The 17682-nt window shown below is 43.6% G+C and overlaps 1 long non-coding RNA gene across 2 annotated transcripts; it reads left to right on the top strand.

Moving 5' to 3' along the window:
• The first annotated feature begins 4422 nt into the window (after positions 1 to 4422).
• LOC119177405 (uncharacterized) lies at positions 4423 to 8555 on the top strand. Of its 2 annotated transcripts, none has more exons than XR_012886681.1 (3): positions 4423 to 4787; positions 5476 to 5571; positions 6616 to 8555. It is a non-coding gene; the product is annotated as an uncharacterized LOC119177405 (long non-coding RNA). The 2 variants fall into 2 exon arrangements; XR_005110596.2 differs by having other exon boundaries at positions 4429 to 4787; positions 8005 to 8555.
• Positions 8556 to 17682: the final 9127 nt, after the last annotated feature.

Genomic DNA, 17682 nt, shown 5'->3' with positions numbered 1-17682 from the left:
TCTGCCACTTCAATCCTGCCAGTACTGTATCCATAACGCGTTGAAAAGTTGCAGGCGCTGAGCAAAGGCCGAAGGGCATCACCTTAAACTCGAAGAGGCCGTCCGGTGTTACAAACGCCGTCTTCTCTCGGTCTCTTTCGTCGACTTCGATTTGCCAATAGCCAGTCTTGAGGTCCATTGACGAAAAGTACTTGGCGTTATGGAGCCGATCAAGTGCGTCGTCTATTCGTGGGAGAGGACACACGTCCTTTCTTGTGATTTTGTTCAGGCGGCGATAATCGACGCAGAAACGTAAGGTCCCATCCTTTTTCTTCACTAACACCACGGGGGATGCCCATGGGCTCTTGGACGGCTGGATAATGTCATCCCGCAGCATTTCATCAACTTGTATCTTCATGGCCTCACGTTCTCGCGTCGAAACCCTGTACGGACTCTGACGGAGTGGTCTGGCATTTTCTTCGGTTATGATGCGATGTTTCGTGATTGGTGTCTGCCGAACTTTCGATGACGACGAAAAGCAATCTTCGTATTGCAGGAGCAGGGCCTTGAGCTGTTCTTGCTTATCGTTCGGAAGTCTGGGATTGACGTCGAAAGCTATGGGAGGGGCTTGGTTCCTCTGAGCAGGTTCCGCAGAATCGGCGAGGGCGAAAGCACTGGTGGCTTCGACAATTTCTTCGATGTATGCGACCGTTGAACCTTTGTTCACATGTTTGTACTCATTGCTGAAATTCGTGAGCATAACCGTTGCTTTGCCTCCCCGCAGCTCTGCAATTCCTCTTGCGACGCAAATATTTCGGGTGACCAACAGATGCTGACTGCCTTCAACGACGCCTTTGAAGTCAGGTGATTCAGGAGCGCCGACTGAAATAATGACGCTTGAGCGAGGCGGAATGGTGACTTGTTCTTCCAGCACATTCAAGGCATGGTGTCCAGACGGCGTGCGCGGCGGTAGTGCTTCTTCTGTAGATAACGTTATCGACTTTGTTTTTAGGTTGATGACAGCACCATGGAGGCATAAGAAGTCCATGCCAAGGATGACATCTCTCGAGCAACGCTGTAGGACTATGAAGTCTGTAGGATAAATACGGCCGTTAATGGTGACTCTCGCTGTGCAGATTCCTGCAGGCGTTACGAGATGACCTCCGGCTGTGCGGATTTCAGGGCCTTTCCAAGCTGTCCTAACTTTCTTTAACTTCGCGGCGAACGACCCACTGATGACAGAATAGTCGGCTCCAGTATCGATGAGAGCGGTCACACTGTGGCCGTCGATAAGAACGTCGAGGTCGCTAGTTCGCCGTCTCGCATTACAGTTAGGGCGTGGCGTCGGGTCACGGCTGCGTCGGCTTGTTCCGCTGCTTCCATGTTGCGTCGTCAGGCCACCTTCAGTAAGTGAGCTTTCGCCGTCAGGGCTTTGCCTGGTTGGCGTTGTGTTCGGAAAGCTCCGTCGCGGCGTCGTCGTCGTCGGAGGATCTTCGGTAGTTCGTCGCACAGCAACCGCACCTCCACCGGTTGCTGCCCTTAGTTTCCCGGATACGGGCTAGGAGACCGGCCCCGCGTTGGGCCAGAGTACTGTCGGTGGTGCGGTGACGTGCGGCGGCTGGGCGACGGCGAACGCGAAGGGCTTCGTGGTGTCCACCGAGTTCCTGTCAGGTAGTCGGCGATGTCACGTGGTCGTTCTCCTGGCTGCGGACGTGGTGCATCGATGCCGAAGCCACGCAGTCCCATCTGTCGGTACTGGCAACGGCGGTAAGTGTGCCCGGCCTCGCCGCAGTGGTAGCACAGTGGGCGGTGGTCAGGGGTGCGCCAAACGTCGGTTTTCCTCGGCGCACTGCGCTGGCCCGCTGGTGAACGGTAGGTCGTCGGTGGGGGAGGTGGCGGCGGTGGTGTCTGGCGACGGAAGTGCGACGGGGCGGCGTTTTGGCGTGGACGGGGAGGAGCGTTGTGGCGAACTGCAGCGGCGTAGCTCATAGTTTCTGGCTCGGGCAGCGGTGTATGGGGAATTCGAAGTGATTGCCGAACTTCTTCTCGCACAATGTCGGCGATCGAATCCACTTGAGGTTGCGCCGAAGGCAACAGTTTGCGCAGCTCTTCCCGCACAATCGCTCGGATTGTTTCACGCAGGTTTTCGGAGTCATTGGTTTGAGCAGCAGCGCATTCTGGAGTCAGGCGACGATTATACTGTCTGGTGCGCATGTCAAGGGTTTTTTCGATGGTGGTCGCCTCGGATACAAATTCTTGGACGGTGTTCGGTGGATTCCTCATTAGTCCCGCGAAGAGCTCCTGTTTGACCCCTCGCATGAGGAAACGAACTTTCTTCTCCTCAGGCATGTCTGGGTCAGCGTGACGAAATAGGCGGGTCATCTCCTCTGTGAAAATTCCAACCTTCTCATTCGGTAGCTGAACCCGGGTCTCTAGTTGAGCAGCGGCCCTTTCTTTGCGAGCGACGCTCGCGAACGTTTGCAGAAATGCGCCGCAGAAGACATCCCACGTTCGGAGCGTGGACTCACGATTCTCTAGCCAGGTCCTTGCGGTGTCTTCCAGGTAGAAGTACACACGCCGGAGCTTTTCTTCGTTGTCCCAGTGGTTGAGGGCGGCCACACGGTCGTATGTTTCTAACCAGGACTCCGGGTCTTCGAACGATGACCCATGGAAAATTGGTGGTTCCCTGGGTTGATGCATGACCATCGTGGGCAGGGATGCGGCGGTTGTCATTGTCGCTGCAGTCGCGGTCATGGCCTTGGTCTTCCGCGCCTTGTCTTCTAGAATCCCGTACTCCGGTGGTAGCCCTTGCTGTCGGCGGCTTGTTCGCTGCTCCTGGTTGGCGTCGGTGTCTTCTCCGCGACGTGGGCTGGGTTCGCGGCTTGACGGGGGCGTGCGGTACATGAACGAAGCAGCACCTCCACCAGATGTCACGGGGTCGTGACGTGGCCGAAGACAGGAGACTTCGTGTTGTGATTTAACTGTTTATTTGGGCGAACCTGTGCCCGGTAAACGGAAAGTCCAATTACAGCAGCAGTCTCGCACAGATAGCAGTCTCGGACTGATAGCGGCGAACGGAGCGTCGGCCTTCGATCAACAACTGACAAGCGGCGAAGCGCGTCGGCATTTATACTCCCGCCGTCGAATGTTCTAGCGCTACCGCTGGCGGCGGCGTACGTTCCAGAACAATCTGTACCATTCACACAGTGGGCGTGATCTTATCGAATTGATCTACTACCGTCCGGAACCATCTCGAAAACTGCAGGCGCGGTTTGCGCTGAGAATCATGTGGTGTTTTGGGACGATAACAAAAGCTTGGGAAATGGAACGTGGCATTATTCATCACCACCTTCTGGCACTTCCGCAAGCAGCATCGAGGGGTGTTCTACTCTTGCAAAGCGCGCCACTGCTTTTGGTAAAGCATTGATAAGTCATAGACGCCCCCCGTGAGGGGCGTATTCCAATGTCTCGGAGGACACAATTCTAGCATACACTCGACGCAATGAGAACCGTAACTACTTGTGCTCAAACTGAAACACATTTTAAACACTTCTTTAACTTTGAAACTACTGGCATTAATCATATAAATTGAATTTGATAAATGTATTATGCTTGCCTTTGTTTGCAAAAGAAAAAAAAAACGAAAACGTTATTACACGAAATCTTTGTTGTAATTCACGCGCCACCTATATTGAAAAGATAAAGTCAAAAGCAATGAGAAGCCGCTTATAAGAAACAATTATTTTTATTCTCGTACAATTTATCTGGTGTGTTTCAATACTTGCGCAACACGTTTTGAAAATTAGGTTTATAAGCCCAATGTTGCTTAAATTTATTGTACTCATTTAGACGTTGTTGCCAATTTTTTGTGTAGTAAAACAATAACAACTCAAGTGCTTTATAAAATTTCGTTTGTTTGAATCACGTTATTAATGCGACAAAACTTCATAGTATGTATACTTGTTAAAAAGAAAATGTAGTGGGTATACAAATAGCCTGACTACATAACTTATATTTCGGTACTTCAACTGTTGAAACTACATATTCACTTTTGTCGCAAAAATTAGGTTTGAAACACTAAGTTTTACTTGTTAAGTTAAATTTAGGTTGTCAATTGCAAATTTAAAAACAAAAACGTTAGTATTGTTGTTGAGGCCAGATTGTCGCATTACAATAAGTAGATGGTTGCCTAATTTCCATGTGTAAATTTATTCATGTTTGTGGTTGTTGTTTTTAGTTAGTGTGTCTTCTTTAAAGTAAATATTCAAACATTTTGTTGCTATACTTTTGTCGTACTTTTTTTTCAACCATGTATTCTAGCGGTCGTAGGCAGATCGCCGCATTCAGTATGCATGCCGGGGCGCGAGTGTACAAAGGCGAGCGGATGGACCCCCACACCAACGCCTCCTATACTCAAAGTACAGGAGGCGTTGCCCACACAATGCCCTGCATCAGGCGCTCTTGCAAGGCTCTCGGAAGCTGCGCGCTCATTAGTAAACATGGCTGCGTGAGGTCGTCAGCAAACATAGCTGCGCCTATGACGATGCTGCAGGTAGCTGCCAGGCAAGACTAAATAAGCGCGCTGTGTTTGCTGAGGTGATCTTGATCGTGAAAAACGCTTTCCGAACATTTGGAGGGACGCGTGGAAACTTCCAAGTCTGCCGAGAAACGCTGTGAGCGTGCCTCTACCGAAGCTGCACTTCACTGCCGCCGGCAGTGTTGGTCCGCTTTCAACGACTGCAGGAGACACGCAGAAGTGGACCGTCGTATCCAGTAAAGATTAAGAAGACGTTGAGATGCTGGTCTCGGTAAGTTCTTTTTTGAAGTTCTGAATAGAGCCATAAAATACTTGCTTACGAGACCGTCGGTGCGCTCAAGTTCGCAAACGATGCTCGGGCGGGCACAGCTTCGGTTACTACGCTACCCATTGCGAGCACGACTATTGCTGCTGTTGCACAGTGCATTTAGTGCGCATAGACTTCAGCGGAATAAATTAAACCACAACAAAAAGAAAATTAAACTGCAACCCACAGCTTTGCGTGTTTGTCGAAAGCTATAAAATAATAAAAAAAGTACCGCACGCGTTACTTGAGGCTTCACCGCAGAGCTGCTTTGTGTTTTGGAGAAAGCATGTGTGAATATTTACGATCGCGTGCCCAGAGTAAGCACCATGTTGCAAATCACTACAGTTAGTGTGGGAAATACTGCAGTGTGCACATCAAAACTGTAATCCGGAATTGTTAATGGTTTGCGCTTGCATTCTTTACTCGTAAAATAATTGACAGATGTCCTGTGAATGAAGATAATAACCAGCTGCAGCTAAGTTGCGCGTAGTGTTAAAAATTGCACCCTCTCGGCATTTACTTCTACAGAGAATGCATGTTCGCGTAAGGCAAATGAATTATGATTGTGTGCAGAGTGCACGTGACAGGGATGCCACACTAGCTGTAGGGCTGTGAATGATCAGTTTATGAACAGTTTATAATCTGTTTGCAGCACCTTGCTGGGAAATTCCTTGGGCCCTTTGGAACACTGCTAGCTCTATCTCCTTGAAAAACAAAACAAAAACATCATTACACCTCAGGTTGACAGGTAATGTTTGATTTGTACAGATTATGCTAACATTATTACCATAATTATACTCAAAGGTGTAACTAACAAAATGGCACAATGCTATGCTATTCACACACAATTGTTATGCGTTGTTTAAAAAAACATACTGAAATTTCGGTGATCTTGCAAAAGTTAGTTCGCATTTTTCTTTCAATGCAGACTAACCTTGGCCTATCGTACAATTTGCTAACCGGTGGTATGTAAAAAGACTGCACATAATACAGAGACACACTCTCTTCTTGTCATAATTTCTAACTTCTTTATTTAATACCTCAGTCCTCCTAGTTGCCTATGCAAGAAATCATTTGTCTTTTGCAACTGCTTAAGCTTGCTTCACTTTCACAGCACTTGTTTTCTTACCTCCCCGGATGATAAAGGGGTACTAACTGCAAAATTTTTTTACTTTGCATGAAGCAAAAAGCCCAACCTTTAAGGATCTAGAAAATGTACTGCAAAGTGCAAGTGCACTCCTCAAAAGTAATTACAATATTATTTTAAAAGCTTGTTTCCATATCTACAGTGCCCTGACACCGTAACACAATATGAGCTCCTCGTCATGTGCTTGTGCGAGAAATCGTGAAACTCTCTCGGCTGCTACGCACTGTGGCTCCATAGCAAACCCACAAGCAGTCATTTTGATAGATTTTGTGACGCTGAGTGGCCATTTTGGTACCTGATGTCATCACAACTAGCCAGATTGTAGCATAAAGTCCCTAGAATTGCCTGTTGTGCCATGGGAAACCTGACTTTAATATAAGAAATATTGTATCTTATCACGATTTTATTTGCTTCTCACTTTCTCAGAGTCATCTTTGTATCCATTTTTGTGTCCCTGCTGGCTTGCCATTTTGACAAAAGAGAATGGCCCTCTGTGACTCGCTGCTGAGTTTCGCAATTCTTTCATCGCTAGCACCAAGTCACGAACCTCAATTCTTGGTACAGCTGTATTCTGTTTTTGTCGAAGTTCCTTTTCACCCTCTTTCTGTACTTAGCCTTACCCTTTTTAGTTCTCTCTTCTGTCAGGCTGATCATCATTTCAACTCAGAGCCACGTGTGCTGGTAAATATTTTGCTTCGCAGGAGCAGTCAAAGGTTCGTTCATGAATGTTTATTTTTGTTCTTGTTTTCTTTCTCCACTCCTGCAATAGCTTCATTGAGGCTGCAGTATGTAAAAAGGCATAAGAAGTGTGCACCCAAGAGATGCTTTTTTAGGTCTGTGCACGATGAGCTACGTCATTTAAAGGCAGCTCTTCAATCCTTCTGGGAAGTCTATACACATGCTTAAGTATTACAATATGTCTTAATTAGCTGGCTTCACTAGCCCATTAACTGCTGAATGACATGGAGCAGTAAACCTGAGGGCAATTCGCTGTCTGTTTGCGCGTTTATTGGGTTGATGACTCTGTGAATCTGGTTCACTGTCTCACTAATACTGACTTTTTGTTAGACATCTTTTAGTTTAGAAAGGAAATCAGACTGTTGGTATCGCTTTTGCTGCCACCAACCTTTTACAAGCCATAACCTTTGCATTTTTTTTACAAAATTCTCCTAAGTTTATGTGAGTGACCTCCAACGGTGCAGAAAAGCGTTGTGATTGTACCATATGTTGAGTCAGCTGCCTAAACTTTACTTTATTAATCTGGCACTTACGATATGATTATCTTGTTGTTTCTTCTTTTATGCCAGATCATGTGAACTGCTTGGTTAGCTTTATGTATGTCCACTGGATGCCGTCATGACCAACCAAATGACAGCAGTTATGATAAAGATTGAATATTTTTTAATTAGTGTGGGTTGCACTGTGATCAATTCTGCTTGTGTCAGTTTTAGGGCTTCAGTTTTTTCTCAAAGCTTGACAGCATTTACTGTTTTACACGTCAGCTAGAGGGATCCCCAATACAGATACTGCACCACCGTCTTTCGTGGAAGCTTCTGGGTGCCTTTAGGATGGCCGGTGCTTCTTTTTTTGTTGTCGTGCAATTCACTGCCGCTTCGTTAAACGTGTAGCTGCGGCAACCAATCACACAAAGTTAGAAACTACTTGGCAGCCTTTCATCTCGCTATCAGAGTATCACTCGTATTCACTATTGTGATTCATGTGTATTCAGCTTGAATGGTAGAGCAGTTTAGTAGACTAAATACGGGATCACGTCACATAATTTTTTTAACAATGCAAACCTCTCTCTGCTTCCATTTCTTGCGTTCAGTCTTTGATTTAGCCACTTGTGCAGCTGTCGGTTTTTATACTCGATGTTATGCCACCTTTGTGACTTGCTCTATGATGTTGACACACCCAAAAGTGCAGACTTCTTCGCATGCAACTGTCCTAAAAGGCAACTATAAATGTTGCTAGACAGCAAGTTGCTAAACTTAAAATTTAAAACCATTTTGATTTTTCCTCCGCTACTTCTAGGCTGGCCCCTGAAGCAATGTGGATCAGTGACCGGAGCAGGGATGCTGCCGCGTACTGCTGCTTGGCTCAGTGTGGACGAGTGCTGCAATAAGGACACCATCCGCCTTTGTGGACTTTTTCTGAAGGCGTTTAGTACACATAATTACTCATTCTACTTGACAAGAAACTGTTGTGCAACATAACCTTTGCTAACATTTGAAAATGCAAAATGAATCTATCAATTGCCAAAGCAAACCTGCTCCCATGGAGACTTCATATTTACTTTGAATAAAAAAAAATCACAAATACAGTTTGTAGTGCTGGATGTTTTCACTTTCACTTGACCTAAAACAACCAAATCTGGTCTGTTAGGTCATCTGCAAGCACAGTTACACCACAGTACTATCTGTCATCAGAGGTGAAATCAAAGTCGAACCCACCTCAACTTTTCGAGGGCTGGGTGGACTTTTCACTGCACAATGACTTCAATTTCTACCATGTTCATAATCCTTGAATTGAAATGCGTTTTGCTGGTGATATTTTAAACTAATAAAATTCCATCGGGTAAGCCATTCGGTCTGTCCTGTCAATTTGTCTGCTGTGTTATGGCTATGTAGGTCAGTTGGTCAAAAATATTTGTGTTGCGAAATATGTAAAGGAATATGGGTTAGTATATACAGAAGGAGGTCCCATGGCACAAGGCTTAAAGGCTCAAGGCTCCTGTGAAGACTATGTATGTTGATAACTATAGACAAATGGCAACTAAAAAGAGGCAAGTAATTATGATAGGGATGAAGACAGAGCAAACTTGTAAATTAAAGCTGAAATGGTAATAAAACAATCTTCAGTAATTATACATGGCTATGAAGAAAATGGCAGTAGAATATTGAACAAAAGGGACGTTAATTAATCATACACCAGACAACTCAAATCTACTTAAAGGTATTGAATGACAATTGTTTAGTGAATAGTGGTATTGAACTCCAAAAAGCAAATATGGTAGTGTGTTTGCCGTAGTTAGTGCGAGTATGTGGTAGTAAAAAAATTGTTAGAGGCGAACCTGGTGGGATTAGCATTTACCAATTGAAATTTTTGCAAGACATTGGCTGTTATGGAACCGTTAAAACACTTGAATACAAGAATCCCCAGTGTATCTTTGAATAAATTACGCACTGTTAGTACACTATGTTGCTGAAGAAGGGGGGCACGCTGGTGCATAGAGTACTGAATGTTAGGATGCGAATAGCTTGGTTTTGGAGACCTTGAAGTGGGAGGATATGAGATGGATAGGTGTTTTCCCATGACGTGATGCAGTAGGTAATACGACTGTAGATAATGGGGTAGTATAGCTTAAGCGAAGTTGAAGCATGGTCATTCTTTAAATTATGTTCTGATACCACAAGCTATCCTCTGTCTTATAAGTGAAATGTGATGATAGTACTTTAGATGAGCATCTAGGAGTACTCCCAAGAATGTGAACTTAGTGGAACAAAGATGTCTGTGGCTCTTGATAGTACTAGCCAGGGTAGGTGAAAGAGCATTATGGCTCGAATGAAAGATAATGAACAGTGTTTTATTTGTCTGAATTGTTAAAACATTAGCCGTGCACCAGTTCTTTAATAATGGTGTCCAAGGACTTCTGCTGTGCAATCATAAGAGCTCTTTACATCCCATTGCTAATCCGAGAAAATGGGGGACCACAAGCAGGCCATTGTGACCAGCACGTCATTGCCGTCGCGTATTCAAGACCCGAGCCCTACACCAAGAACGTCCATGTTTATTTCTATCGCTCGTGCCCTCCCATTCTTCTTTCTCTTTGATTCTCCTGCTTGTTGTCGCGCGGCCGCAATCATTTGCAACAATTGCCTCATCTTGAAATTTGTTTAGAAACCTTCACTCGTACACCATGCTAGACAGCTTGGGATGCAAACTGCTTTTAAGGATCAATGGGCATTGTCACATAGTCTCCATCAACAGAGGCACTTGTGTACTGCTCTGCTTCACCAAATGTATTCACAATAAAAGAACAAAAGGTAGCTCTTAGTATTAGACTTTATAATTTTGCAGTTGTACATCTGCACATTTCTAAAAAATGAAATTTCAACTGTCTGGATTTATAAATGTAAACACCTCTTCGAGAGACATAAAAACTAATATTTTCACGTGGTCATGATGTTGAAGACTGCAGTATTCCGCGGGGTTGAGACCAAACTTTTTATTTCTGCGAAACTTTGCCTGAAGTACGGAAAGCCTAACTACAAACAATACATAGTCTGCCCTACCCTAATAGCGGTAAACAGTGCACCAGCCATCAATAATCTGACGAGCAGTACAGCGCATCTGCTTTTATACAAGTGCTATTGAAAATTCTGAGGTTATTGCTGGTGGCTGCATAAGCACTAGACTATTTGCGTCCTGTCCACAAAATTAACAGTGTGATCTTAAGTTATCACGGAGCTCCTGAAAAACTGCTGCGCCGAGTGTTGCTTAGAGTCTTTGTGGGTGAAACCCGACTTTATCGAAATAAAACACACGTGGCAATATGCATGTACTTAGTTGTCAGGCTTGTCATTTATTTGCTAAATTTATCCCAAGTAAAAAGATATTTCTATCCCAAAAGGCCAAAAAAACATCTGAATGTGGAGTGTTGTGCTGCACGTGTTATTGCTGTGAGAAATATATAAAGCAATTCACATAGCTGTAATAATAATATACGTGAACTTCACATTCTCCAAGCAGTTCACAGTGGCAAGTAAATTTTTTAATTTTCAACACATCTCATGATAGCCTTAATTAATCTTTTTATATCCAGAATTATCTGGCAAAAACAATTAACATATGGCATTTTCTTTTTTTTATTTCAGGACAACATTGAAATGGCAATGTGAGGTTTTACATTTGTTTTTATTATTGTTTTGCAACAAAGCACCCAGAATATGTAGGCGTAAACTTGAGCCAGAAAATGGATGCTTCCAAAGCTTCTCAGAAAATAGATTTTATTGATATTAACAATTATAAATTATCCAAGTTGCCACTCGTGAATTCGGCAAGAATTTTGCCAATGTATTGGCACTCGCTGCATTTTCTGTCTCGCATGTGTTGAATATTAAAATGTACTTTTTTTGTAGTTTGCTTAGTTAACTTTATTCCTATTTCAGCAAACTTATTTGTACTGTCTGACCTTGTGTTTTTATCATTATTGCACAAATAATGCAATAATAAACAAGTAAGTTCTTATGAACAGGCTTATGCTTAGTTAACTAATGTAAGTTAAGAGTAGAAAAGATGTGCAATAAACTGATCCTGCTTGCTAATGGATGACAAGATTAAGAGCAACTTTCACCAAATACACTTATGTTTTTACTTGCATTGCATGTCGCGCATTGGCATCACCTGTAGCCAGGTGCGTATTCTTTTTTTCCATTTACGCACCTTGAGGCATGTGCAAGGGTGTGTGTGTTCAATGAGAGATGGGATACAGCACAAAAAACAAAAAAGCACTCGTGATGTTTACAGATGCCCAATCACATTCACACAAGAAGGTGGTGGGTGGGTCATTGGTAGCGGCAACACTACTAGCGGTGTGCAAATACTTAAATAACGGAGCAAATAGCATGTGCTAGTCAAATTTAATTGTACATACATAAAATACCCAATATTTGAAAAATAATTGGCCCCTATGGGAGAAGCAGCAAAATATGGGATCAGCTGAAGGTTTACTTTCTTTTTGTAATCCCTGAACAACCACAATAAATGCAGCCCAAGTATTGGCAGCACTATTGATTCTATAACCATTACCAGATAAAGCATTTTTGCTGCAAACTGTACTTTCACTCTGTTTTTACTGTAGTGGAACTGCATCGCACTAATCCTTTCCTGTTTTCATCATTGAAGTTAGGGACTATGACTGCATTTAGCTTCACGAATAAAAACACATGCCAGTAAGTCTTTTGTTCACGTAAATTGTTCTTACAGATACAGCTTTCAACACTTGGTTTTTACATGCTCTCTGTGCCAGGGCATATGTTGCAATAATTTTGCCTGTTCCAATAAATCTTTAGCTGAATGCATGGTGTTAGAATCAAAATTGTTTAGATTTTATGCTGAAATTTTACTTAAAAGCTGGCAACACAGTTTCCAACTTGAATAATGGAGTTGCTGCAGTATTTTGACATACGGTTGAAAAGTATTTCAAAGGCTCTGGTCGCTGCTGTATACAAGCTTATCACAGTTTTTATAATTGTAGTGTTGTTTGGTGACAGCTCGTGAATATTTATTTCAAATAAACTGTTGTGGAGTTCTAGGATTATTTTTAAAAAGGTTTCCTTTCTATTTGAAAACTATCAGAAGAGTATTAGGTTATTTTAAGCGTTATATTTTGTTATACTGTTATTAAATTCATATTGAATTCGCTTTTGAAGTTTACTGCTCGCAAACCACTTGCTTGCGCGCGTCTGTAATATGACAGTGCTCATGCTGTCAACGCTTCACCACTCTACATGCATGCATCGCACCGCCGCGGTGGTCTAGTGGCTAAGGTACTCGGCTGCTGACCCGCAGGGCGCGGGTTCGAATCCCGGCTGCGGCGGCTGGATTTCCGATGGAGGCGGAAATGTTGTAGGCCCGTGTGCTCAGATTTGGGTGCACGTTAAAGAACCCCAGGTGGTCTAAATTTCCGGAGCCCTCCACTACGGCGTCTCTCATAATCATATAGTGGTTTTGGGACGTTAAACCCCACATATCAATCAATGCATGCATCGCGGTGAAGTGGGCAAAAAAAAAAAAAAGAAACGCTAGTTAGAGACGGGTTCTTTACATGCACAACATCAGTAGATTTCGAAGTGTGTTTGGCCTAGAGGGTGGTGGTGGTAGTGGTTACAATGAAGAGGAAAAAGGCACCTAATTTCTGTCTGCCTTCAGGCGACACGGCGCAGTGCCTTATAGGGGTGGGGGGAAGGAGGGATAAAAAGAATAGAAGGAAAGTAGAAGCAGAAGAAGACAGCCAACGAGAGGAAAAAGAAGGAGATAGGAAAGTCGCCTAGAGGGCATACGCTGTCACCTACATCTTTCTCTTCTAATAATAGCGCGGCCTCTCGCTCCTCACGTGAACGGAATAGCTTGGCGTGTTGAACGGAGTTGCTTGGCGTAGTGTGACACTAAGAAGACATTCGTTTGCAGGTCTATCGAGAGGCTGCTACAGATATTCGTGCTTCTCATTTCGCATCGCTATCATAATCAGTAGCGGTGGCATTCACTACGAGTAGCCTAAGATATGCCAGAGTGAGTGCAAGCTCGATCGAGTGACGTGCGCGACGTAGGCACTCAAGTGCTCCGAAACCGGCTCTTTGAGCTGCAACAAACGCTTATCGAGTTACGATTATTGTTATATAGTTCGCACATGAACTCTTCAAACCGTCATCATCCATTTTTCACAGCATATCTGCGCCGACTTCGATGCTTTCGGCGATCGTTGCAAGCGGAGCGACGAGTCTTTCGGCAGCGTCGACACAGGCGTGTGCACAGCGCTTCTGTAGCACCTTGATAGCACCAACTACTTGATAGCACTGTCAGTGCCAAGTCGGACATGACTGTGGACGAACTGCAGAGATTCTGGGACTTGGAAAACATGGGCATCAAGGAGAAACCAGCAACAAAGATGAACGATGAACATGTGCTAGACTACGTCCGACAAACAATGGAGTTCAAGGCAGGAAGATACCAAGTGCGGCTACCATGGAAGCAAAACGTGACATTGGACGACAACACCATTGCAGAGAAGAGGCTTATCCAGGTGACCAAGAAATTATGCAAGGATAAAGATGAACTCCTAGCCTATGACAAAGCTATTCGAGAGTACTTAGAGCAAGAAATAGCAGAAAACGTCGAAAATGCTGGATCCGATATACAGAACAAATTTGTATACTACATGCCGCATCAAGCAGTAATTAAGAAGGACCGAACAACGACAAAAATACGGATCGTCTTTGACGCATCGTCAAGCCAGAATCCAGGTGAATCCTTGAATGACAACTTGGAAAAGGGGCCAAACCTAAACCCCGACATCACAAGCTTGCTGATGAACTTTCGACATCACAAGATCGCTTTGTCAGCCGACGTTGAAAAAGCATTCTTGCAGATCAAGATACATAAAAATGACCGAGACGCACTCCGATTTATGTGGTCGGAAAGAATACCCAGCGAAGATATGCCAACCCCAAAGATAAAAACGTGGAGGATGACGAAAGTTACTTTCGGAACTACACCAAGTAGCTTCCTTCTAGCGGCCACGATTCATCGACATTCGGATAAATTCGAAGAAAAATATCCTGCAGTTATAGCGCAATTCCGGAAAGGAATCTACGTCGATGACGTTTTACTAGGAGCCGACGAATACTCGAAATCGACAAAGATATACAAAGAAGCGCAGATATTTTTCGCAATGCGGGAATGAATTTAAGAAAATGGATTTCAAATGACGCCGAGCTAAGAAAACTTTTTGATGAAGAAGGAGAGGATCTGGATCGAGGGATAAGAAAAGAGGGACAAATCAAGATTTTGGGACTGAAATGGAATTTCGTAGACGACGTGTTGAGCTTTCCCGACACTACATGGCGAAATGACAAGGACATGAGACAACTCTCAAAAAGACACGTATTGCAGGCCACGGCAAAGCTATATGACTCTTTAGGTTTTTTGACACCATTTTCAGTTAGAGCAAAAATATTGCTGCAAAAAATTTGGATGGATAAACTGAAATGGGATGACCCGTTACCAAGCCAGCATAGATCAGCTTGGAAGGACTGGTCGGAGGAGCTTCAGCACTTAGATGACTTCACCGTTAACAGATGTTATGACAACAGGCAAGCTGAAGTGAAAGCATCGACTCTACACGTGTTCTCCGATGCGAGTCTAATGGCGTATGGAGCAGCAGCATACATTGTAACAAAATACTCCGATGGAAGCAATGAAGCCAATTTAATCATTGCAAAGGGTAGAGTCGCTCCAATCAAAAAGATTACACTAGCAAGATTGGAGTTGGTGGCCATAATATCAGTCAGATTGGCCAGTCATATAACTGAGAATTTCATCAGGAAACTAAGGAATGTGAAATTCTGGACTGACTCTCAAATTGTATTGTGCTGGATAAAGTCTAAGAGGCGAAAGATCTGTTTGTTTGCAACCACGCAGCAGAAATTAAGAGCAAGTCCAATGAGAGTCAATGGGGCTATGTTAAAAGTGATGAAAATTCTGCGGATTTGATGACAAGGGGGATGAAGATGAAACGTTTGCTGGACAGTGAATTATGGCGGAAAGGCCCCACGTGGATCAAGAATGAAAAACAAAGGCCTGATTATGACATCACGCAAGAATCGGACAGTGATGACAACAACGACGAAGAAAAGACCGTGGCAAGATTAACAACCACCACAAGTGAAGAAAAAATAATTGATGTGAGCAGGTTTGGATCATCCAAGAAAGCGTTACGAGTTACCGCGTGGGTGATGCGTTATATAGGAAACCGACGAAAACAAAGGAAAACAGGTTCGCTGACAGAAGAAGAATTGGACAAGGCGGAGTTTGTGCTGATAAAGCAGGAGCAGAAAACGCTACAAAATGCAGTGACACGAATATATGACAACATGAATCTGTACGGCACGAACATCTTCGAAGATGATCAAGGTGTCCTAAGAGTAAAAGGGAGGCTTCAGTGGAGTGATTTGAGCTTTGATGAGAAGCATCCTATTATTTTACTAAGAGAAAGTCACTTTTCAGAACTCCTAGTTCTGAACCCGCATCAAGTAACAATGCACGGTGGCGTTGCGGCAACATTGACATATCTAAAAATGAAGTGTTGGATTGTGCGTGCCCGACAGATGGTGAAATATGTGATAAAGAAATGCATCACATGTAGGAGATTCAATTATAGACCAATGGCACAAGAAATTCCACCACTACCAGCTGACAGGATAACACAGACGAGGCCATTCGACACAGTTGGTATAGACTTTGCTGGACCGCTAAATGCTCGAGAGGAGAAAAGCGAAAAAATTACAAAGTTTTACATTGTGATAATTACGTGTGCAGTAACAAGAGCCATACAACTGGAGTTGGTCAAGAGGATGTCATCAGAAGCGTTTATACAAGCATTCCGAAGATTCGTAGCTAGAAGAGGATTGTGTACAACTATTTACAGTGATAATGCAAGAGCATTCAAGAAATCTGAGAAAGAGATGAACAAGATATTAAAGATGGAAGATGAAAGGGTTCAACAGTATACCAGTAACCTGAAAATAAAATGGAAGTTTATTGTAGAGTTAGCTCCATGGTGGGGAGGATTTTATGAAAGACTGATCAGAAGCTTGCAACCTTTTCCTTGCTTGCAACCCTGCCAGTCAAGCACAAATATGTATTATACGAATCAAATAAAGAGAAAAAAAAAGAAAAAAGCACACCGGGTGGATGGGTTGGATATTCCTGGGCTTATGCCACAGCCTCGTCACCTTTCTATTTATCACCGCCTAGACTGACGACGATCACCAGAAGAACTACAGACTGTGGTTGTCGAAGCAGAAGGAGTACTTAACAACCGGCCTCTTACTTATGTGTATGACGATCCTAACGAGCCACAACCCATCACACCGGCGGACGTTATAGGAGGCAGGCAAGCAATGAACAAGCAGGAAGAAAACAGACTCGGAGAATACAGTTTGCTGAATTACTGGAGTGCAAGAAAGCGGGCAATGATAAAATGGTGGACCAGATGGAAAAAGGAGTACCTGAGGGAGCTTAAGTGTGCCAGCAGAAAAACAGAGCGTCACACAAATGTACAAGAAGGAGACGTACTTCCGTTTGGAGAAGCGCGAAAAAGAACTCAGTGGAAACTCTGCAAGGTCGAAAAGATTTTCCCAGGCAAGGATGGACTAGTGAGAACATGCTTGCTTCGTACACCTGAAGAAAAATTAGTCAAGAGGCCGATTCAACTGTTGTATTCGCTCGAAGGTTGCTTTGGTTGAACCTGGCCGGCGGGAAGATGTAGAAAACAGATTGAAGATGGAGCTCGGAGGCGAGGAAGAAGAAGTAGCCAGGGGCACGCTCTGCATATTTTTTTATTTCCTGTTCTGTCAACAATAAACCGAAGACGTATCGGTTCTGCGGTCTCTCTGGTCCTTCTGAAACAACCGATGAAGTGACTATTCCAAGCTTCGTTTTTTTTTATGAATATTACTGTTGCTTCTTAAAGGTACACTTAAGTAAATTGCAGCTCAGGAATGGAATTCTTTGTGACATCACTTTTATTAGAGAGGTTTCTCGTTTAAATACTGCCATCGAATACTATCTCTGAAATTGTGCCTTATTGCTAGATTCATTTCATGTCTGATAAGGACCTCACAGCTATAATGAGTGACTTAATCACAGAGTAAACTGATAAATTTTTCTTTGAGAACTTTCATAATTTTCAAGATCGTGATTCGTAGTTATCGAAGATTAAAGTTGCATTTTCGTTGCACTAACATTCATGCACTAAAACCCCAGTGCACGAATGTTAGTGCGATTGTATTGAGTGTTCTTTTTTACTCCCCCCATTCCCAAGAAATTTCATTCGCATTGACTTAATGTCTTTGGAGACAGCTTAATTTATTTCTAGAGATTAAAGAACCCGTTGCACCAAATTTGGAAACTGGAAATGCTTGTGTTGTT

Source organism: Rhipicephalus microplus, chromosome X, assembly GCF_043290135.1.
Source record: "Rhipicephalus microplus isolate Deutch F79 chromosome X, USDA_Rmic, whole genome shotgun sequence".
In the NCBI taxonomy this organism is placed as follows: domain Eukaryota; kingdom Metazoa; phylum Arthropoda; class Arachnida; order Ixodida; family Ixodidae; genus Rhipicephalus; species Rhipicephalus microplus.
The sequence above is the reverse complement of the archived record's forward strand: the minus strand, read 5'-3'. Positions and strand labels throughout refer to the sequence as shown.